This window comes from Manis javanica, chromosome 1 (genome assembly GCF_040802235.1).
Source record: "Manis javanica isolate MJ-LG chromosome 1, MJ_LKY, whole genome shotgun sequence".
NCBI lineage: Eukaryota > Metazoa > Chordata > Mammalia > Pholidota > Manidae > Manis > Manis javanica.
The window spans coordinates 206293975-206318721 of NC_133156.1; the positions used below are offsets into that span (position 1 = coordinate 206293975).

Sequence of the window (24747 nt, forward strand, 5' to 3'; positions counted from 1 at the left end):
GAATTTTTTCATTTCAACTATTTCATAGAAATTGCTGGTATAAGGTTCTTCACAATACTCTTCTATTCTCTTTTTATTATTTTAATGTCTGCAAGATCTCTGGTAATAATCCCTCTTATACTCCTTATATTGATAACTTGTGTTTTCTTCAACAGTCTAACAAAATTGATCAATATTTTTTTGTTCTTTACAAAAAACAACTTAGGGGGTTGCTAATTTTCTTTATTGCTTGCTATTTCTTATTACATTTATTTCTGCCCTCATATTTACTATGTTATTTGTCATTTGATTTACTTTAGGCTCAAAGTGGAATCTTAAATCACTGATTTTAGGCCTTTCTTCTTTTCTAATATAAGCATTTAAAGCCATAAAATTCCCTCTAAGCACTGCTTTAGCTGCATCCTCCAAATTTTGTTGTATTTCTATTCTCACCTAAGTTTTACATATTTTCTAGTTTCTCTGTGATTTCTTCTTTTACTTATTGGTTGTTTAGAAGTATATGTTTAATTTCCTAATATTTGAGGTTTTCCTAGGTATCTTATTTTTGTTGATTCCTAATTTAAATACATTGTAATTAGAAGATATATAGTCCTATTATTTCAATCCTTTTTATTTTATTAGGGCTTTGGGTAAGATATCCAGCTCTCTTGTTCTCTGGGCATACTCAGGTATGCACTCTGCAGGGCTGCAACTTCCACATTCCCCAGAAGTCTACTGCAGAGGCAAGCTCATTTCACCTTCCCCAGAATGCTTTTGAAGAGTTTTCTTGTTCCAACTGCTTTGCCAACCCAGCTCCTAGGAGAGGAAATCTATTCTGTTTCCTAGGAGTTTACTTCTTATTCCAGAAGACGGCAAGAGTAAGAGAATTCTTGAATAATCCATCGAGTTGTTTTAGTTCAAAAAGTACTGTGTTTCTAAAACTAGGATACATTTTTGAAACTCTTCTGCCTGAAATCCAGGCTGGGAAGCATCATGTAATTAGAAAACACACACTTAACAAGACTTGGAAGCCACAGGAACACCTTGATCCATCCCAAGCACTGGACAGAGAGGGACATAAGCAGAAGCACATGATGTTGGTGTGTGCTTTTATTGTGTGAGATGTGATGTTCAGAAAGTCTACAGCACATATCCCAAGTAGAAATTCTTTCAGTACAGCACATTAGCCGATCTGGTTCTTTCCTCCCACCATCCCCCTTCCTGCCTTGTTCTTTCTTATACACACTTAAGGAATAAGAGCCTCTCTCCTTGGCTGGGTCAAAGTCAGGCATCACCTTCTAGATGCCCTCAGGGAATGTTTGTTGTGTTTTGTATTTTCTCTGCTGGGTGCATTTGTGCTAACAAGATGGAATCCCACTCTGCTCTGGAGTTTTCTTGGTTTACGGGGATCAATTCAGACACCACTTCTCCCCAATTCCTAAAATAGAACACAAACGCCACCCCCTCTCCACTTCTTCATCCTGTCTTCTTCTGCCCACCTTTCTCCTCCCTAAACAAGTGATTGTCTAAAATCTATAGTAAACGGTTTGCTACCTGGAGGGGTGAGTTTCTCTATTTGTGGATGTGTTTTTCCTGCCTCAGGTTCCCTGGGTCTTTGGCATGGGGAGCGCATGTCAGGAACAGAGCAGAGCATCCAGGTCAGAGGCAGAGCTGCTTGTCCAGGCCAGGGAGCAGGTATAATTTCCAAGTCGTCTGGATAGCACAGCTGCTCAGGCTTCCCTCCTGGGAGTTCTCAGCAGTTTGGATAATGATGTGCATGGTCCCCAAGAGCATCAGCAGTGGTCCTGCAAGCGGCAGCAGAGGTCTGGGGGTCCTTGTGAAACAGGCCAGTGCCTCCTCCTGAGGTCTCAGCCTGGGAAACGAGAACGCAGGCAACATCACGACTCTGTCAGTGTCACAAGGGTCTGTTGCTGGGCATCAGCTTAGTTACTAGAGCTAAAATGGAATTTTCAGTAGAAGAGCCCCCTCTGTGCCCATGTGCCTCCTGCTCCCCACTTCCCACCAAATGATGACTCCCTGAAATTTTAGAGATTCATATTCTCAATAGGGAAATTAAAAAATAAAAAAGATAATTCCTTTCCAGATTCTTCCTCTGAGTAGGCTGCATGAGGAGATGTCTGTGAGAAATTGTGGGTAGCTATCTCAGACAGGAAAAAAAAAAGTACTTTAAATTGACAAATCAGTCCAAACCACTAAGGTTGTAACTCTTTTTTTCCCTTTCCAGCAGAATAGTAAAACAGACACGTTATTGGCAGCTCATTAGTGCTAAGGAGAGGCTGTCTCCGGCATGACATCAGCCCACCGCTTGACTCAAATCTATTATTTCACCAGAGAGCCTTGTGCTGCTGACTTTCTAACGGTATAGAGGACCCACACTGGGGACAGGGGGAGAAGGCATAAATAAGACACAGATTGGAGACTTTTTGATGTGTTTAGCACATTTCTGTAACTTCCTTTAATTAATACCACAGACCTGCGTTCTTCTACCATTAGGAGAACAAAAGACAAACCTAAGATGAGGGGTGGAGGGTGGAGGGGGACCCATTCAATAAAAAGTTCTGTTCTCCTATTTAGCATTTTTAACTCAAATGCTGCAAAGGGGAGTGGGGCGCAAAAATGGGAAATGAAGAATGAATACCACAGCTGAGTAACTTCAGATATAAAAAGTCCCTTCATTAAGTCAGTTGTTTTTTAATTCATAATTGAACTTAAAGAGCAACCTATAGGCAGCTGTTTCTAATATTGAGTCCCCACCACACATGAAAGACGCATTTATTCTTACAGCAGCCTCCCTACCCTTGGGTGTTATCAGCTGAACATGTTTTGAACCTACCTAATGCATTTGAGGTAGCTTGGGTTTATTTTTCTTTCAATAAAATAAATGGTTTTGTAATTAAATTTCTGCACTGCCTGTGCTTAATGGTTACATTGACAAGTGCTAATGTATGGCAAGAGAATGAGTTTGAAATGAAACATGCTGTTTTCAAATCTGCAAGCAATTTTGCAGTGGGGCAATCAAACCCTTCCTGCCAGCGAAACATTTTCATTAATCTGCTCGCCGTGCCCCGGCCCACTCGGCTGCCTGGGCGAGGACACTTTTTAGTTCCCCCTTTGCCCACCCTCCCCTTTGCTTTTTTTCAAACACACACGTGCGCACGGACGCACACACACACACACACATACACAAATATCATGAAGCGAGCCGTTGTTTGAAACCATTTTGTGGTCTCTGGCAGGCGGACTGGTGGAAATTCGCTGACTTTACACCGTGAAATGTTGCAGCTGTCTCCTCCGAAGGGACTGGCTGCCTCAACGTTTCAATCCCTGGCAGCCAGTCAGCAAGAAAATCTGTCCTTCTGTTTTCCCTTTTTTTAACTTTTCCCTTTAGCTAAATTTATTTTTGAATAAATCTTCTCATAGAAAATAGAGAATAGAGAACAGCTATTACATATCTGGACTCGGTCTGTGCAAACCACTTCAAGCCATGGCAAAAGAGGCGACCTTCCAGCCTTGTGCTACAAGCTTACAAAGGCTCATGAATGGAAACCTGGATGGCAGGCTGTGGCCTTTACTGGCTCCACTTCTGCCCACTGCCCAGGGAGGGGAGCCCGCAGCTCTTGCTCAGCCTGCACAGGTACAGGCACTGGACATACAAACTTTGGCCCGGTCCCTTCCCTGGAAGGCCATGTTTCATCTGACCACTAGAGGGATAGCTTCCCAGGGCAGCGGGTGCTCCGGAGTCTGCTAGGGTCCTCATCAGAGGCCAAGAAGGGTATACAGGGCCCACAAGCAGATTGGCAAACGGGGAGATGGAGAGCCATAGGGTCTCTGACTCAGTGCCTGACCACAGGTGTGCAACACAGCATTTTCCCTCCAGGCTCTGGGAGAGGAGCCAGGGGCTGCTGGCACGAATGCTGACTCACCCGTCAAGCCCATTGGAATTACAAGCTGTCCTACTCCAGCATGGCTTTCTCTTGCTGTGTGCTAGGCCATTGTTTAGGTGAAGGGCTTCTGTGTGGTCCCAGCCTCCCTGGATTTACTGCAGTGGCACTTGCAGAGGAGACGGCTGCTTGAGAGATGTCAGGAACAGGAGGAAAGAGGTTACATCTCAGAACACCCCACTCCTCCCCAACCCACCGCTCCTTTCCTAGGGTCTGAATTGCCTCTAATAGGGGACATACCTTTCATTTCTTAAGAGGGTTGACTGCAGAAGTCCCTGGAAAGGAGACATAGGGACTTAGCTCTCCACCACAGCATAAATGACGGGCAAGGCAAAGCCTGTCAGGGGAGGGTGAAAGCAGCAGCATGGGGTTAACCAGTATGTGACAGCAGGACGGGAGCTCTTGGGAGGCGGAGAGGGCAGAGCAGGAGGGGGAGGTGGTATCCCAGCCAGCACACACCTTCAGTGGCCCTATGAAGAAGTAGAAAGTTCCTTGATTGAGCGACTGCTGGTATACTTATCGGAGAGGTAAAGACTTAATCTTATTTAGGGTAAAGGGGCAGAGGAGAGGCCTGTATCCCAGAAGGAAGAACGAAAAGAGTGGAAGTGAAGCTGGAGGGCTACTCACTGAGCTTTGGCTGAGTCTGAGCTGGGATCCTGATGAAACTCAGACACGAACACAGTAAGAGCTCTGTCGTTACCACTCAGCCTAACTAAAGTGATTACGCTTATGACTCCCACACAACAGGGGGACATCTTAGTCATTCACTCACTTGTGCATCCAGTGAACAATAAGTTCTCACTACGTGCAGGCTGTGTTGCCAGGTCTTTCAGCGTACAGGCATAACAAAGACACGGTCTGCCCTCTCAAGGATAAGGAAAGTGCTATAATGGAGATACAAACAAAATGTTATGTGACTTCAGAGGAGGAAGCAGTAATCCATGCCAAGAGGAATAAGAGAAACCTTCATGGAAGGGATGAACCTTAAATATGAGTGGGATTTCAAGAGGTGAATGATGTCTGCAGGTAAGGAACCAGCATGCACATGAAGGGAACCAGCATGACATGGTGTGAAAGTAAAAGCTGTATCTGGAGAATAGTGAGCTGTCCCAAACGAAGGAGGATAAGGGAGGTACCCATGGCGGGGGGATGTATGTGTGTGGGTGTTGGTGGGAGTGGGAAGGGGGAAAATGGAATTGAAGTTAGGATGAGGTCTTATCAAGAGCCATGCTCAGCAGGCTACAGAAGCCACGTTTTATTTTGCAAGCCACAGCCACCCCTTAAAGGTGTTGGAGCCCTGAGGATGAGGGTGAATAAGTGAGGGAGTGGTGATATGACCCCATCTGTGTAGTCGGAAAAGACCCTGTGAGCCATACAGGAGGGTGGGTTGAGGGGAAGACAGGCTGTCTCAGTAGCCCAGGTCAGAGAGGAGGAGGACAGGCAAGGCAAGAGCCATGTTCCTGGAGAGAGAGGATGGATGCTGGGGACTCGGCCAAGGGTGGCGGGTGGCCAGTCCGATGTGGTGGGAGGAAGGGAAGCACCAGCCAGTCGTTTGCTATCTCCAGGGTGCCTGGGAAGATGCTCCTGGCTATGACAGAGACAGGGAGCTCCAAGAGGAAGTGGTGTGGGGGGAGGGAGAGAGGAAACCACGAGTTCCAACTGGATATGTGGAATCGGAATCCCTGGCAATGGCTTTCATGAGACAGTATCCAGGGGACAGTAAAGGGAGAAATGGACCAAAACAGGAGAAGAGCAGACCCTGAGGGACATCTGTGTTGAGAGGTGCCAATGCAACAGACAAGAGCAACAGCAGGGGAAGTAGGAGGTGAGCCAAAACTAAAGGGGAGGGGAGTTGCCAGAGGAAGAACTGGAGCATATTTCAGATGCTTCAAGGAGGCCCCAGAAGGGGACGTGATGAGGTGCTTGGATTAGCAATAAAGAGGATAATGATTTTCTCTAGGAGGATAGCTTAAGGAAAGAGAAAGTTGAGCTGGAATTCACAAATAGAGGCAGCAAGAGTGGATTTGAAGAAGTTTCACAGTGTGAGTGAAAGGAACATTTTCTTGGGCGATGGACTCTTGAACAACATTCAGTAAGGAACTGCTAAGTAGGGAGAGATTGAAAATGTACCCAAAGGGAGACTCTAGTGGTGCGTGATCATGGGAGAGGCAGGAAGGGGGGAAGGAGTTACCTTGGAGAGCAGCAGGAAGAGGGGTGATGGGCCAGAGCATGTGGAGATAACAGCAAGGGTGATGAATGAGGCTGCTGGCATTTGGGGAACAAACCAATGAGATCACATGCTAAGAGTAGCAGGTGGGAATGGAGGGGCTGGTAAGAGTGTGAGGGGAGGGCTTGGAAATGGGAGGCAGGCAGGAAATGGGATGGGAAGTCAAGCAGAAATGGAAAAGAGGGCATTGAGCAGCACAGAGAACCAAGCTAAAGACGGGAAGCCGGCCCTGTGGCAGCCCAGTCTGCACAGCAGAGACGTGAGCACCCGCTGTTCTTGGCAGGCTGGATGCAGGAGCAGAAGCAGAGGATGTGTGGTGGGAACACTTCAGCGAGGGATGGCACCACCGCTGCAGTGGGAAGCCGGAGGCAAGGACTGCAGAGGCCAGCCAGGGAGAATTTGACAGCAGGAAGTCTAGTTGACATGTATGAGCTTGACCTCAAAGACCGGCACAGTCTTGTCTTGGGCTGAAATTCAGAGACCCACTTTGAAAGAGTTTTAAATAAAAAATAGGTACCACTGCCAGAGGTTAGAAAATGAACTCCCATGGCAGCTTTTCCTTCTCTCCCCCGGGCTTTCCCGTGCTGTGCGATCCAGGCAGGTCACTTAGATGTTTTACATCATTACTCTAAAGAGCCTACCTCTAGGGCATAGTTCATTGATTTACTAGCTTCCTGGAATAAAGGTGCTATTTAAATAAAGGTAACCTTGCTAAGGAAAAGGTTTGATTCTACAAAATTCTATAGTTCTTGCCCTCTTGTTACAGTGATAAAACAAAAATAAACAAGCAAAACCAGCTTCTTGGAAATCTCACTGGTCTTCTGACTTGCTTTTAATGTTCAATGGGGTTGTCAAATCTAAATTCTGCCCAGCTCAGTCTGGGAAAGTAAATCCTGTTGCAGATAGGCCTTCACCTTGCACATGGATGGAGGATCCTGGCATTGGTTCCAGTCATCTCAGCGCTGACTCTTCTGTCAGAGGTATCATCCTAGAGCCTCAAACAGAGGAGACAAAGAGATGGAAGAGCTAAAGCTCACCGTCCAGGGTCAGAAAGCCTCAAACTGGGACGAGCCCAGAGGAGGGGGCGCAATGCACGTTACATACTGTCCACATGACCCCTCTTTCTGATAAGAGGGAGCGATTCCCCGGGACCTGTCTCCTGTGCCCCCTTTTTGCATTCCCATGCCCTTCTCCAAAGCCCTAAGAAGACTTTTAAAGCCACAATTTCTCTTAACTGTTAACTGCCGCTAGCAGGCCAGAGTGGGCTAAAGGAAGTCAGAGCCCACAGAAGGCCTCCACAGTGTCGGCACCCCAGGTTCTGTCTGGCCTAGAACCTCATGATTGCTGAGACACCCATCAACAGTTTGGTGCAGCGACTATGAGGAGCCTCTGCACATTCTCAAAAGGCAGAGCAGCATGGAGTCAGCATCTGGGAAACAGCTTTCATTGTATGTCCCAATTCTCTTTACATTTTGTATGTGGCCACATCTAGGAAGAGTGAAGTTCATAAATTGACCTACCATTGTCTAAAATGTACACATATTTCTCTCCCAAAGGAGCCACATTACCGACTTGAATTTGATGACCCACCAAAGAGAAGAAGTAGATGATTATGACTGGGTTTACGATGTACTAAACCTTTGCTGAGTGTTCACTTTTGGTAATTGTTTCACATCATACCATTATTTAGGAAGCATTACCCCCTTTTTACAGGTGAGGAGCTGGGATTGAATCATCTGGAGTAAAGCCTAAGCCTGTTCTCTGGATTTCATCTTGCTGCCAAGTGCACGATACTATTATATGCTGGCTTATAGTAACCTCTGTCTTTCCAAATTTATAAATAGAGAGTCCTCCTATTCTGATGCCCCATGTTGGTTTCTGTGTGGGAGAGGGCTAGACATATAAATGTGTTGGTTGGAAACCAATAAATCTTTCATCAGGTATTCCTTGAGACCTGTGATGAGCTCAGCAAGCCAAGAGAGAGATCCTGTGTGCAAGGACACAGCTACCTGCTCTGGAACATAGTAAAACATGTACAGTTGACTTGCCTTCCTTGCAACCAGGACCCAGAGGCCTGAGTTGTCATTTCAAGACACAGAACAAACATCATGAGATAGCACTAAGCTTCGCTGAGTGCCAAGGGACCCCCACTACAGCACCATCCTGTACCCCTGAGTCCCAAAGGCGTCTTCTTCAGGCCTTCTTCAGGGTGGGAGAGGGAGGCATTGTTAGATTCCCCAACAGACTGTACCTTGCTTTGCTTCCTTGATATCTGGAGGAAGGCAGCTAACCTGGAGGAAGGCAGCTAACATGGGAGGAGAAAAATGGGAGCGTTCTGATAAGAGGCAAGTTAGCTCAGCACACTGAGGCAGCCCACACTTTAGGGAGCAGAACTGACTGAATGTCATGATTCGTCCTCCCCTCAGCTTTCAGCCCTCATTGACACCTCCAGGAAGGAAGCTGCATGAGGAAGGAAGAGGGAAAGGACAGAGGCAAGGACAATTCACACAGAAGGTGCCTGACCTGGGGTGGGGGAGGTGCGACCTGACCCTGTCTGCTGAGAGACGTAGGGAAGGCCAGGTGCTTTGGGGCCGAAATACTCATTATGAGAACTTTCTTAATGACTGTAAGTCCTGAGGGAGGCATGTGAGAAATGCCTGGCGCCAGCCATGTTTGCACGGGGCCTCCCGTCCAGATGGAAAATGTGTGGGGAGTGAGGTAGGAGAGCAGAAGAAACTGTGTGGCCTCTGAAGGTGACTGATGTTCTTGGGCCTGCAAATCTAGCTCCTATGGGATTGGGTTTTCAAGATGTGAAGATTAGTGACTTTCAGCTGAGAAAGACCCCCAGTTCCTGGATTCTGGGACAAAGTTCCTTTGTGGTTCTTTGATAAGTTCATTTGTGTTCTCCACCTCCAGACCTTTGCTCACAACTGTTCTTTCTCCTTTCCATGTGTTTACATCCTACTAGGCCAACTCAGGCTATCATGAAGGCCTCTTCCTTGATGGGCCATCATCTCTGATGCCCTAACCTCCATCTCCTGACCTGCTGACCTGCCATAAGTCCCAATGATGTGGTTTGCAAATCTCCAACAGGGGTATGTGTTCAGTAGGAATGGCCATCTTCTTGGAGACCCAGTGTTACTCAGAGATTCTGAGGGAAAAAGTTTATAACATTTACTCTATTACAGCATTTTATGGAGTAAAGTATAAAATAGGCAAGAAAGTTTAAATTAAAACTGAGCCTTTAAAAGCATGTTGTGCAGGTGGGGGGCCACTCTGGATCACACCCAACTGAATACCTGCTTGCTTTCCTCTTCACTGGGGAACTCCAGCAGAAAAATTGAGAAGTAGGCAGTGTGGTGTCAGGAGATATTGAAGGGACTCCTCTTCACAGAGGCTCGGCAATGGGGAGGTGAAGACTGGCTGGTTCTGAGAAAATGGAAATGGTTTCATCAAACTGCAGTTTAAAAATTACAACAGCTAATGCTATGTATCATGCTCTTCCTGCGTGTCAGGCACTGTCCTAGTTGTATTACACACACCATTTCAGTCAATCTGGAGTCAATGAGGTAAATATCACTTTACAGCCGATGAAAGCCACCTTGAGGTAAAGTCACCTGATCCAAGTCAAACAGCTGGTAAGATCAAGGCCCAGGACACCATTCAGGTCTACCAGGCTCTTCCTGATTATGCTCTGCTGCTGTGGGTGTATTGAGGAAGAGACATGCCGCTGTACCCCCACATCTCAACCCAGGCCCTCCCTAACATTCTGTGATTCTTCTCTTGGCCCCAAATGTTGACCTCCACTGTTGCAGACCCCAGTTCCAGTTGGGAGCTCAGTTTGTCCTACTGGTTCCTCTGCACCCTGGGGCTCCTGGGCCAGGTATGTGAGGGCCTCACCTAGATATCTAGAAGGTCTCACAGGGCCCCAGCTTGACTTATCCAACCAGAGATGAAGTGGCTGATTTGGTCTGTCCCTTTCCAACTTTGGGAATTCCCGAGTCTGATCTGAGTATCCGGAAGTAAGAGGTAAGGATCAGCTTTGAGGGCAGCCGGGGGAAGGCTGATCACTAACCCACTCTGCACATGGAGAACTGAGGAAGAGGACCAGGCCAAGGATGGAGCCCCTTTGCTGGGCAGCTCATCTCCAAGAACTTTTCCATCCAGTAACTGTCCTGTTTGGTATTTTTCATTGCAGTCGCAGTGAGGAGCCCTGGTTATTTCTAATCACACACACCGCAGCCATTACCTTCATTTAGTCGTACAGCATTTGATAACATGTCTAACCCAGCAAAATGTGTGGCTGCTGGGGGAGCATGGGGGGCTTCATTTTCTCCCCTTTTTCAGTCTTTCTTTTCCCTGGCACTTCCCTGCACAAGGAGGGGGTTTTGACACCCCCTACACACTTTTCCACACTGTTCAGATTTGCCCCATCTCCCCAAAGGCCCATCTAACTTTACATTGCACAAATTTACGTCCCAGGGACGTGCCAAATCTGTCAAGTCCTAACGTTTTCCTTGGCAGGAACCATACTACCCCACTGAAATGGGTCGTGTGATCCATCAAGCTTGGTGCCGCTTCTCCGGGCGCCCAGCACAGCCGCTGGGGCTTTGCTGACACCCTTCCCAGGCTCCGCGGGCTCTGGCACGCCCTGCATCCCGGCTCTTCCAAGCCGGCTGGCTTCCTGGAGCGTCAGCTGACTGCAGCGCCTCCCAGGCCCAGGGCCTGCAGGAATATCAAGTTTCAAGCTTTATCTTCTTCACCTCTGCCCAGCTCACCTGGAGCCACATGACTTCACTGTTACCTCCTCGCTGTCCCTTCTGGGGACACCCATCTTTCAGGTCTGAGGGACAAGTTCATTCACTCCCTCAACCAGTATTTGCACAGAGAATCTGTACAACTCTGTTCATTGTCTTGGCACTTAACAATGAACTGAGCAGGGAACGAAAAAGCCTAGCCCTCATGGCCCTTATATTCTAACTTATCTAAAAAACTCTTAAAATGAAGTTGTTAAGAATTTATTATCCACCTTCTCCCAGGATGCCTGCCTCTTGAAACAGCAGAAATATTGTTTAACCCCAAAAAGGAATGGAGTACTGATGTGGAATTTTTAGTATGTATGGGGGTGATATTGGGCTGAGAAACCTCTTTGGTTCCCTGGAACAGGGAGTGGCAGGCTTCAGCCTGTGGGCGGCCACTGACTGTTTTATATAGCCCCATGCACTCAGAATGCTATTTATGTTTTTTAAAAGGCTGAGAAAACATCAATAGAAGAGTAATGTTTTGTTACATGTGAACATTATATGACATTCACATTTCAGTGTCCAAAAGTTTCACTGGAATACAGCCACGCCCATTCATTTGCACATTTTCCATGGCTGCTCGTGCTGTAACCGTACAGTTCAGGAGTGGTGAAAGAGACTGCACGCGGCCCCCAAAGCCTAAAACATTCACTATCTGGCCCTTTACAGAAAGCCTGCTGACCACTGCTCTAGAATCATATGGTGGAAACAGCTGTTTACTTTCCAAGTGCATAGAGCTTCTCCAGTCAGGCAAGTGGGAATCCCTTTCACAATCTGCCTGTGGAAAAGCATCATGAAGTGGACTTCATGTTGGAGATGTCCCTGACATCTGTTTTCTCTTCAGCACACACAGAAACAAGCCCTCCTGGGACATATCCAACAAATTCAAGACTTTCCTGGCAGAATCTCCAATGTTATTTGCCGAGTTGAGCAAACCTTCACCTTGGGAGCTTCTAGGTTCCTTAGTGGGGGGCTCATCCATCTTGTCAGCTGCAAATTTAAATAATAGTAGTTAGGCCTGTAAAGTACACAGCACTAACAGAGGAAATAGATTCAGATCTCCAATCGGCCACCTCATGAGCTGTGTGGTATTAGGCAAATAATTTTACCTATGGAAAGAAACTTCAGTTCTCTCATCTGTGAAATGGCTGGTAGTTCAAAGGGCTTCAAAGGACTGTTAAGAGAAACAAATTCGATCATACATGTGGATGTGCTTTGTAAACTGGGTGGGGAGAAATTACTAGTTGGATTCTCATCCTTCATTCTTGTCTGTCTGTGGAGATCCAATCAGAGAGCCAAGTTGAGAAAGATGTAGACCAGGGTTTTCCTTGACCTCAGTCAGGGTCTCTGCCTGTTCTCGGCCCCATCTCTACTCCTTCACCCCACATTCCACCTGCTCTGTCGAGTCAGTTTTGGGGATTCTCAACCACTTGGGGGGCATAGGCTAACAACCAAATGAGAACTAGAGCAACTCCCCCTGGTTCTTCCCACAGGGGTATGTCTCCAGCTTGGAGAACACCATAGCTGCCCTCCATGAAACCGCCCCAACCCCTCACAGTGTGTGATGGAACTACTAGCCACAGCCCCTGGACATACTTGCTTATTCCCCCTAGTCTGGATCCCATTCAAGACCAGTGGGTTTATTTTCCTCTTTGTACCCCTGATAACATTAGACAAACTTTAGAGTTGGAGAAAGGGTGAAATGTGCAGAGAGGAATGATATTTAAAAATTAAACTCTTCTTCCCTCACTGGACTATAAGCATCTCAGGGGCAGAGACCGTTTCTGTCCTGCCACTCCCTATTGTGTCATCAGCATCTTCATGACACCTGGCACGTGGTAGGAGCTCAATAAACATTCTCTGAATGAATGAATGGTATCTTAGGATTTAGTGACAAGACCTCAGGTCATTCTATTAATAACTTTTATGAGTTTGTATTTATCCCTTTTATGAGAAACAGAGCATTCTACACACAATAGATGCCTAATACAGGTCAGTGGATGGTGCCAGCAAGGAATGTGAGGTTGAAAAGTCAGCCTCCAAAATCTCAAAGCCAAATGAACAGAACAAGACATGTGAATAAGGTCTAAGTATAATTGTATCTTAAAAAAAAAAAACTTTTTCAGGAGGGCAAGTATCTTGTACTTCTTATTTTGTTCATGGAATTAGCCACCATAAAATAATAATGACTTGGAACTTTACCTGTGACCTGGGAAGTTTGGGGTGGGGTGTCTGTTTCACTGATTGCATCTCCTGAGAAAATCCTCATACTGGAAAAAAAATACTCTGACAGTGATACACAAAGGCTGGTACTTAATAACTACCATCCTCAATGTTTAGGGGAAAGAAGTTTTAATTATGGGCCAAAGAACAGATGTTAAATCCCCAGCCTTCCTTCTGCCATTTGCTGTTTGTCATGAGTGACCCAGGAGCCCGTCCACCCTGGCACCAATTCTCCTGGGAAGCATCAGTGGGTGGTCATACGTCCACGCCGACGGATGGACCCAGGTGAGGACAGCTGGACCCAGGTGAGGACAGCTGGAAGGCTGGGCCTCTGGCTTCCATCAGCTCCGGCCTTCTTTGCTTCTTCAGTTTCTTTTTCCCTTCCCCGACATCCTTCCTCCAACTCCTTAATCCTCCCGTCTGAGCTGGATTTTCACACTACATGTGGACTCCTTAGCACTGGCTCATCAAAGACAGAGGGAGGGCTGCAGAAACACCTCTGTCGGGGCCCACATTTTGTCCATGCCACTAACTGATGGTGGGAATTCTAAGGGAGAGGGCCCCTCCTGGACAGCACTGGGAAGAGGCGAGTGGCTTTCTTGGTCTTTCCACTTGGTGCCCCAGGAGAGAATCCTCCAGCTGTCCTGATTTGCCAAAGCTTCTTGGGGCTCTTCCCAGGTTTTTTGGCTGGCTCAGCCATTTCCACCAGAGGACCTGATCTCTCATCTCCCTTACTATTCTGAACTAAGCACAGATAATTCCCTTTCTCCTTTATTAAGCCAAGATAATGCTGGGAACTTACATAAGGAACTTTACTAAAAATCTAAGGAAAAATTCAATTCCTTGGAATAAAGTTTCCTAACCCTGGTGGACTTCATTAGGGTGTTCCCTCTCCGTTCTTATATAACTCAGTTTCTAGACCAGCCATGCAGAGCTCTAACCTGAGAGGCACATGTTACGCTTTAGTAGATACAGCAGATTTCCAAAAAGGCTATACCACTCTGCACCTCCATCAGCAGTGCAGGAGGGTTCCATTGCTCAAGATGCTGGTCCCCCTTTGTTAACACCAGCCTTTTGAATTTCAGTCATTTTGGTGAATGTGTGTTAGTATCAAGTTGTGGTTTTAATGTGCATTTCCCTGAAGAATAATGATGTCAAGCACCTTTCCTTAGACTGCTTGGCCATCTTGCTATTCTCTTTTGTAAAGTGCTTTACAAGTCTTTGGCACATTTTTAACTGGATACAAGATCTTTGTCAGATACACCTATTGTAAAAATCATATGCCAGTCTGTAGCTTGCCCTGGCACTCTCTTCATGTTCATGTAGCCCAATGAAATCTTTTTGTAATATAAAACCATGGAGTTAGCAGGACTGAATGTACAGTAGGGCCGGCTGCTTTTACCTGATTGCATTTCCAAATCACTTTTCAGAAAGTCAATAATATTTATAATGCAACACCACAGAAGGTGCCCTTGAATCCCTCTCAATCAATACCCTCCTGCAAAAGTAAATTCTATCCTGACCTGTGTCACCATAGATTTGTTTTGCCTGTTCTGTCCTTCACAGAAATGGAATCATACAGTGTGTACTCTTTTGTGTCTGGTTTCTTTTGCTCTACATTATGTCTATGAGACTCATGCACTTTGTGCTTAGCAACAGTGTGTTCTTTTTCATGGTTATATGATATCCTATTGTAGAAACACACTGCAATTTGGGATGTCTTCAGGTTGGTGCTGTAATGCATAAAGTTGATATATATTGATATAAATTTATATTATGTTTATGTTTATAAACATGTAGAATAAATAAGGCTATATTCTAGTACGTCTTTTGATGAACAAATGCAACTGTGGGCCTATAGCTAGGAATGGAGTTGCTGTGTTGTAGGGTATGAACTGGTGCTTTGCTTTAGCAGATACTACAAAGTTTTCCAAAGTGGTAGCATGTACATTCCCACCCTCAGTGTGTGAGAATTTCAGTTGCTCTACGTCCTACCCAACATTTGATATTGTCAGTTTGGAGGGGTTTTTTTTGCCTTTCTGCAACATGTGTATCTCAGTGAAGTTTTAATTTTCATTTTCCTGATGATTAATGACACTGAGCATCTTTTCATATGCTTGGTGGCCCTTTGGATATCCTTTTTTGTGAAGAGTCTATTGAGTCTTTTGAACATTCACAAACTTTGGTTTGTGTTTTTCCTATTGGTTTATAAGAATTCTTTATATAGTCTAGATAAGAATCCTTTGTCAGATAGACATATTGCGAATTTTTTCTCACAGTCTGTGGTTTGCCTTTTTATTCTCTCAAGGTTGTCTTTTGAGGAATGGAAGTTCTTACTTTGACTGAAGTTCAAATTAACAATTGTTCTTTGCCTTCAGGAAGACACTCTGCTTTGGGCTCTCTTTCTGCACTTTGTTTCGACTGCAGGCTGTTCTGTCCTGATCTGCAAATCTCTCCCCTCCTCTTCCTGCAGATCCCTTCTGCTCCACTGGCTTGCTGTAGATTCCCTGGGTGAAGACTGAAGCTGTTATTCCTTTTTGGGGAAGCAAAAGCATTCTCTTTTTCTGATTCACACCTGAACTTACTTTCTCTGTGGCCACAGGTCTTGAAGGCTGGAACTGTATCACCCTTCTGGGGATCTCCCTGCCTGCCCCAGTCCGGGCCTTACCCCAGGCTCGTGCACTGAGCAGAGGTGATTCACTCATCCTTATCAAGTCCTTCCTGGTTCTGGTTACACCTGCTACTCTGATATGTGATCTCTGACACTTCCTTCAGCGCCCTCTCAGCAAGGGTCACTTCTCTAGATCTCCACTCTACTGGATTACAATAAAAACTTACTTTTCATCTCAGGACCAAGATCTACTATCACAGGCTTAATGTTTAAACTCCAAATTTGGGCCACAATCCAATCAAACTCTATTCAAATGGCTATGACCATCTCATTGCATATCCCTGAAATGTTACTAGGACTGCCCCTTTTGCTCCTTCTAAAGGGGTTCTTCACTTGGAAGTGAAGTGATTTGGAAATGCAGTCAAGAGCAGAAGTCCATAAACTTGGATGTGAAAAAATTATACCTTCATTTCTACAAGCCTCTACTTGAAAATTAGCATTTCCTTTCATTATGAATATAAACAAACTAGAGCAATAGTGACTGTGACTTTGTCACCAACAGAAGGCACAGATTACTTGCATATCACATTATAGTTTTGATGAGAGTGTGAATTAACACACACTTTTCACCATTTCAATATTACAGAAGTTATTAGACTCACCACTAGGTCTTGCATTTAATGGGTAAACAAAGAAGCAAATATAGTGCTAGCTCACAAATATGTTTCTTAAAAATATTCTGATGACTTTATTTCAATATAAAGTAGGCATTTAAAAACATTATTTGAGAAGCAGTCAATAGGCTCTACAAAACTGCCAAAAAGGTCCCAGGCATGAAAAAGACTCTTCATCGACTCCTTGTCAACAAGAGACCCCTTAAACCCACAGCAATTTAAAGTCACTCAGTGATGGTCACTGATGAACTGGCAACTCTGCTTCTGGGGAGCGTGGCAGTGAAAGTCTGCTCCGTCTTTATGAATGTGTCCCTTTGGCATGGGGGTGGGACTGGAGGATCTCCAGGGGCCCACCATGTGGCTCCAGTTTTCTCTGGATTCTGGCATTCTGAAAGAACAGGGCATCTCTTCTGCAGGTCAGAGGAAATGGGTAGCTATCCAGCTAAACAGATTTCATGCTTGACTGCAGGGGAATAGCCCAAATGATGATCTGTTTGGGAGAGTAAATTAAAGAGGTAAGTGGGCAAGCTGGTTTTATTTGGTTTCACTTTTGCTGGTGTCCTTGCTCCCCTAAGCATTTCAAAGGAAGAATTTAGGTGGTCAGGTTCCTTTTCCCAGCATCACTATCTCCCCATTTCCCAACTCAAATTCTAGCTAGATCCTACTCCTCAGATGGCACTGATCTTGGATTAGCATGAAGGGAAGACTTCCCAGGATCCCTTCTCTCTCCAGGCCAATTGAAACATGACTGTTTCTCTTCTCACGACTCCCAACACTGAGTCTTGATTTCACTCACTCCTCCCACCCCTATTTCTCCTAATTGCCGTCCCTCCTAGCATTTCTTGGACCAAATACTTAGGAAGAATTGTCTGCCCTTCCTAGAAGCAATGCTTCTATGTTTATCCTCATTTGATGTTGAATAAAATATAAAATGGAAGAGGCTTGGTACCACCACAAATGAGTTCCAATTCCTTGGCTCATGCTATGATGAACCAGTGAGATTCCCAGGTCCTAAAAATTGGAGACATATGCTTCCTATTTCTATCTAATCTTCCTTAACCAGTGTGTTTCTCTTTGACTCTTCCCACCCCAATCCTTCACCATCCACCTACCCCAATGCATTCTAACCTTCCATCATTTTATACAAGCCACTGGAATAGTGAGTTGAGGTGGTTGTAAGTCAGGTGGGACACTTCCATTGACACTTTAAGAAAGGTGTTGATGTGACTACATTCAATCCTCCCCCTCCCTGCTCTCATTAAGTGCACTTATTATAAATGTTTGAATGTGTTATTTTCAAAAAGAGACTGTAGCTGATTCTGTGCATGACATTCTTCCAAGGTGCTGTAAGTTCTCTATAAAATGCTAAGCTGTCATCTGTTCTTATCAGGACCACTAGCCAGATTGCTGAAGTTGACGGAGTTTTATTAGTTCTGGTTTTGCAATAGTCTGTCTTACTATGGAGACAGATGGGGGAACTCTGCCTTCACACTGGCTTTGTTTTATAGTTCTTAGATGTGTAACACAAATGAATGGTTTTGAGCTATCGCCAACCTGTAGTGATGGGTGTCAGTTTCTTGGACATTACTCGGAAATCTGTGACCCTGAGCAGTGTTGTAATGATTCAAAGGCAAGCTGTCTTGGAACAAGCGCTGGACTCTGTGAGTCACAATTGGAACTCAGTGATACAGTTTTGACCCTTCTTCTTATGTGTGGCCTTGGATAGGTCCTTTACTGTTTTTGGATCCCAGTTTACTCATCTATAAAAAGAGAGAGGAGGCCTGGATGAGCTCTAAATCCCTTCCAGCTCTGTCATTTTATTATTCTAACAAATGAATCACTAAAAAAGTCACAAAAACATCCCAATTACCACTATCAAGAAAAATAACTGTGATTCTGTTTTATATGGTGTTAAAGATTCCCTTTTGCCTTTTGAGTCTCTTAATGACTCAATACGTGTATCCTGAAACTCTACTAGATTCCTGTAAATGATTTTTTAAAACTGATCTTGGGCCAGTATGAAATCCTGTGTCTTATTATCCAAGTCATAGATTCTGAGTTGTAAGAAGGCCTATTTTAAATGGTATGTTTTTCTTGCAGCAATTGTTAAGTGGTCAGATTTTATGATATTTTAACATTCATTGCTTTTCATTATCTAAACACTCCTGTATATAATCCAGTGAGTGTGTGAGGTTAATAAGTAGAATGGAATTCATTCTGGGCTTAATTTCATCTACTAGCTTTAGCACAAGGCCTCTCACGTCTGTTCCTTCCTTCCCATCATGGTCGAAGCAAAGAGCCTTACCGGACCTCAGACACTGCTGGAGGCCTTCAATCTCCGTGACTTTGGAGAAGGAAAGAATGTTGCTCTGTGTCTTCACCCTTAGGTTTAACAACCGTAGGTGCGGTGACATTTCATCTGAAAAGGAATCTATTCATTGTCACCAGTATTTTTTGAGTGGTTAAAATACCATTCTGCATTTTTTACTTTTCAAACATAGAATTTTTCCACCTAACACTCATAAGTCCTGATCATGTTTTAATGTATTACATTTGTTTATTTGATTTTATGGTGCTCCTGGAAAGAATAGTGGGGAGAGAGGGCTTCTGAGTGCACAATGACATCTCACAGTCCAACTACAGCTCAGGCAAAAGGCACCCCTGTTCAGGCTGCTGCTGAATGCTGTGCTTTGCCTACTTAGGATTTTGGGATCCCACAGATGAATTCTTGGAAGGCTGTGTCTTTTCGTCAAGTTATTCTCCCATTGAACAAGGCTCTCTCTCTCCTACCTTCTCATTGCTGGCTCCAGCACCACCATTCCCTCCTAAGTACACACTAACACTTGGACTTGGACTGTATTTTCCAAAACATATACTTAAAGTTTCATTTACTGACTGCTTTGCTACACTCCAAATGGCCCAGCATTTTGTCGATGAAAGAGTGTAAATCATGCCTTACGTGGGATACAGTAGGATGTGATGTTTAGAGAAAGGAAAATATGCTTCCTTATAGAAGCACCAGGCACTAAACCAGCTGGATGGGAGAGAAAACTTTCAGTCATTCATCCTGATGTTTTGTCTACATATTACTAAACATCTGGAATCTGGGTGACAGACTGAATTTTTCACTTCACATCCAGATGTTTTTATATTATGCTAAGACAACTTAAAGAAGTCAGCTATAGTCTTAAGAATTTAAATAGGAAAAGCATAAAAACTATACAAATTTCATTTAAGACTTGAAATAGAAAAGATGAAGGCAAGAAAAGCAAACATTATGTAATATGCTAGTTTTTTTTTTAAAGCCACGCATTTTGCAACTAGAAGATTTAAAAGAATTGTAAAGAAATATCCCCAGAAATACTGTCAGTCCCTAAAAATACAATGATTTAGACTGTTGTTCAAGAGTTGAAATGCTCAGATTCTTCAAATTCAGGTAAGATTTGGACAGTTAAAAATAAATCATTCTCAAAAACAGTTGCTTAACAGCTTAAGAAATGGGAGTTTCATTTCAAGGGAGTGTCTGAATACATTTACTCCTTGCACTTAAGTGAGAAAGTGTGATCAATAGGTTATCAAGGCTCTGACAGGATCTTTAAGGAGACTTTTCAGACCTTTTAAAGATGCATTTTTGAAAAATGCTTTTAATGATTCAAAATGGAAGTTAAGATGCCATCCACTGGAGCCACCTTGAACATTTATCACAGGAACATGAGCAGAAAGGAATGTTAAATGTTCTGCAACACCCTCATTTGAAAAAACAAGATTTTGTGTTGTTTTGTATTTCTCCCATTCTCTCTCACATTAAATGAAGTTGGGTCTAACACTTGTTGGAAGACATGTTCAGAACATATTTCTTGTATTAGAAGATACAGCATTTAAACTGGCTCTCGATTGCCAACAGGCTATGTGGACATTTCTGTGCCATGAAAATTCCAATATATTTTTCGTTATTTCCACAAAGGCACATAGGGTGTCTCCATGACACACAGCAGTGTTATTGAACTAAACTGGCCTGGTCCAGCATGTTTGCTGACTCAGCACATGTTTTCTCTTTTCCAGATTACTAAAACAACTTTCCTCTGGGGTAAAGTCTTCACAGAAAGCAAAGGGGAACAGAAATACAGAGGGGCCTTCTTTTCACCCTTAATTACACCAAGTCCAAAGGCAAATACAAAATCAGACCCAACTTCCCCGGGATTATAGAAGAAAGGCTATTCCTTGCCTCTCCCCAATCCCTGAGCCTGTGGGGTGGGAATCACATTAACTTGGAACACAGCTTGTATTTCACCCATGAATTTGCACCAGGCCTCTTCCCTTGGGACTCTGATGCAGGTTGCCCCCCTGTCTTTTTTTTAATGCATTGTGTACAGTATTTTAAGCAAGGCAGGTCAATCTCGGTTTTGTGGACTTGGCACCAGCAAACATTTCCTAAATTGTGCACTGGGGAAGCTGCATATCCCAGACATTGCATAGACACGTGTAGGACCTGGGGTGACCTGGGTTTACAGCACTGGTCCACCTCTGCCTGAGTCAGCGCTATACTCTTCAGAGATTTAGGGTTGTGTGTGCACTTGGACCACAAGGTATATACTGACCGGCAGTGGCAGGTTCCTATACACATGGAACGAACTCGAAGTTCGGTTCTGTGTTCCCTCACACCCTGCAATTTTGGTGCAGCGGAAATCGTTGGGGTAGTGGAACGGGGTCAGGAAGAATACTCCCCAACACCCCTCACCTTCCCCGCTTTTAGTCCCCATGGCCGGCTGGCTAATCAATGCAAATGTCGCATAAGTCCAGGCCCGCAATTGGCATTCCAGAGAGCACGGACCACCAGCCGAGATTTAAATAAGTGCAGATGTGACAGGCACGAGACCAAGGAGAGCCGCCTCTCTGCCCCGCACCTCCCTCCGGGCGCAGGCTGGTGCACACCGCCTCGGGCCTTGGCTGTTTGCGCAGAGCGCCCGCTGCGCGAATGTCGGGGAGGATTGGGGTGCGCCCCGAGCGGCTGCAGAGCGAAGGGAGGCCCCCGAGTTTCAGGGCAGCGGGAATGGTGTGAGCCCCGTCATCCATAACTTCCCTGGCCTGGCTGCTTTTTGCCTGAAGTGGCTGCAGAGCCACCCATCCTCACTGCCAGCCCGACTTCCCAGGGCCCGACTGCCGGGCCTTACTGCGGAAATGCGGAACCCGGCTGGCCGGGACCTCCGGGGAGGTTTCGCTCTTCCACCGCAGGCCCGCACGCTCAGGATGCGCTCCGGGCCCGACGCGCCGGCGATACCGGAGAGCCTGGATCTTCTCCCCTGTTTACTCCGGCCCCACGCGGAAAAATACACCTTCCCCGTCCCAATCCCAAGCCCCGAGGCTCGGCGCCAGAACCCGAAGCTGGCGCCGAGACGAAAGCGATGTCCGAGGCGCCCCGGCCTGCGGGCCGCAGTGTGCGGTCCAGGGAGTGCGGCCGGAGGCGAGGGAAAGGCCAGTCCCGGGTTAGTCCCCAAGCCCGGTAAGGCTGAGCGGTGCGGCGCTGGGGCGACCTGCGGCTGGGAGCCCAAGGCGCGGGGCAGCCCCATCTCCGCAAACCGCCCGCAGAAGCCACGACCCTCAGGTTCCGCGTCTAAAGGGCTTGGGGGAACGCGGAGAGGGGGGAAGAAACGGAGCCACGCGCGTTCTTCGGTGTTTAGTCTCCCGGGGCCCGATTCCGAATTTATTCATAACCATCCCCTCAACTCTCCTTTCTCGGGGCGACTCCGCCAACCACGTCCGGTCCCGGGGCTCCCAGCCCGCGCCGCCACCCTCGCCTGCGGTGTCGCCCGCGGGCCCCTGAGTCCGCGCCTGTCTCCACGGGTACCGCTCTCGCGGCCCGGCAGGGCCGGCGGAGGTGAGAGCTGCACATCACTTGGCGGCGGCCCCCTCCGCCCGCAATGGGGTGCCCTGGCCGGGCCTCCACCCCGCCCCCGGCCCCACGGACCCCGTGCATTCCCGTCTCTCTGGGCCCCCGCCGCGCCGGACCCCGCGCCCCGCCGCTGCGGGAACAGCTTCTCCTCCTGCAGGCGGGAGGGGCCGCCCGCAGCGCAGGGTACCAGGCCTTCTCCAGCGAGCAGCCCGGGAGCCAAGACGACCGCGCCGGGCCATGCCACCAGCCTACAGCTCATCGGAGACACCCGTGCGGCACCTACTCTGCCCGCGCCCGGCGCCTCTGGACATCCTCCCGCGGGCTGCACACGCTCGCCAGGCCCCTCAGAGGCCGCCCGCCGGAGGGCCGGGGCTGGGAGCGTCACCCCGCGCCCTGCGCCGCTGGGCGGCCCTCCCTCCCGAGCCGGCGCGGCGCGAAGGGCCGCAGGCCGAAACCACGGGCACCAGCGGCCTCCCTACCCTCCGCGCTCCCGCCAGGCCGCGCCGAGAGCCACGTGCGCCCAACGGGCACCGCAGCCGCCCGGGTCCCAGCTGCCCTCGGCGCCGGAAACAGCTCCGCGCCGCCGCCCGGGGTGCGCGCAGCCGCCGCCGCCGCCGCCGCCAGTCCGCCGCGCCTGCTGCAGCCGCCCGCCGGCACCTGCGCCTTCCTCTCCCGCTTGCCTTTCCATCCGCGCGTAGAAATGCCACCAACTTGAAAAATTTCTTTTCAGAGACGTGCACGGAAAAGACGAGGGGGATACGACAATCCGAGTTCGAGGCACAGAAACGCGAACTGACCTAAAGCGACCTTGCTTGGCGCAGAGACTCATTTACCGAGCCGGAGAGACAGCAGCAATAGGTGTGCGGAGAGGACAGCTGTTCTTAAAAGAGTGATAAGCAGCTTCAAATTGCATCGACAAACTATCCAAACCCTGAATTTCTTTCTGTGGACCTGTCCCAATTGAAATGCCGATTGTAAGCAAAAACAGAAACTTGAATTTATTGATGCAGGTCCTGTTTAAAAAAGTCAACAGGAGTACGAGACACATGACAACTAAATTGCCAGGTGATGCGATCAACAGACGATACTTTTTAGAGACGTTCTAATGAGTTTTCTATTTTTTTTAAAGTGCAAAATGTATTAAACCGCTTTCTCTACAGCTAACAATCCCAATAATGTGGTTACTTTCCTAATGCAAACCTTCTTGGTGATGTATCACCTAAAACAGTTTTCCCAAAGTCTCCGATTGTGTAACGTAAACAGCAGAACACACCCAGACTAAAGAACTGTTAAGCCCCCGTATGTAAATACCCAATTCCATCATTCAAAACAGTTGTTGGTTTGTATAGTACATCTAAATCACAGAGGCAAACTTAGCTACCCTTTCATGAATAATATCTCAGCTTTCTTCCCACCTCAAAGAAGACAAACTGCAATGTCAGATTTTGTTCTTTAGAGGGAATAAATTGTCCTGTTCATTTGCCCAAGATGCTCTGAAATGAGATGTGCTAAACATTCATATAAGGATATTTTGGAAAATAGCGCAGGTGTGGGCTGACTTAAATTACTTGCTTGTGTTTTTCTCGAAGGTCAAATGTAGGATCTGAGGCAGAGAGAATAAGACTTCCAGACATGAGTTAAAATGCCCCTGTGCCCTGTCTTAGATTGGAGAGATAATATAAACCTGGTAAGGCATTTTTGGCTGATGCATTCTGAAAAATGATGTGCCTATCGGCATGCATGTCATCAATCAAAAATTAGTTAATATTTGCATTCAATTAAGCAAACGACTCCACCATTTTGAGAATTTTCACAGATCAGCAATTAATAAAATGATTAGTAAAATCTTTCACACTTTCTCACCCTTTTAATGGTAAACTATGGAGCAGAACTTTAACTCATGGGGATATTTAATAGTTTGGGAGTTTGTGGTGCAGTTAAAAATGGAGTATAAGAATTTCGCAGTTAAATTTTCTAAATAGTAGAAAATACTAACAGAATTACTCAGGTTTTTTTTTTAATCAGTTCAGAACAAAAACTAAACTTAGGAAACAAATCAGAACAGCCTTAACATCTGAAGATTTTATATATAAAATAATTTAGTGGCCTTAAAAAAAATCTCTGCTTAAATCCATAAAATGGACTATATTAAGATACATTTTTTTTGTCTATGTAACTAGAATTCCATGCATACCAACAAAAGTAACTAACATCTATGTTGGCTATGTCACCTAAGTATCAATAATTTTAATTCCCTGAATAAAACTGACCTCAATAAATTGACTCATAGGGCATAAAGCTACTGGGGAAATTCTTTATGTACTGTTATGCAGACCATAGTAGTTTTTAAGTCAGGTTATAATTAGACATATAAATTTT

The 24747-nt window shown here is 46.1% G+C and overlaps 1 long non-coding RNA gene across 1 annotated transcript; it reads right to left on the reverse strand.

Annotated features, from left to right (window-relative positions):
• Window positions 1-639: 639 nt before the first annotated feature.
• LOC108398978 (uncharacterized) lies at window positions 640-23244 on the reverse strand. The gene is made up of 5 exons (XR_012121519.1): window positions 23166-23244; window positions 9468-9597; window positions 7083-7163; window positions 3924-4066; window positions 640-1852 (listed from the first exon to the last, which is right to left on the reverse strand). It is a non-coding gene; the product is annotated as an uncharacterized lncRNA (long non-coding RNA).
• Window positions 23245-24747: the final 1503 nt, after the last annotated feature.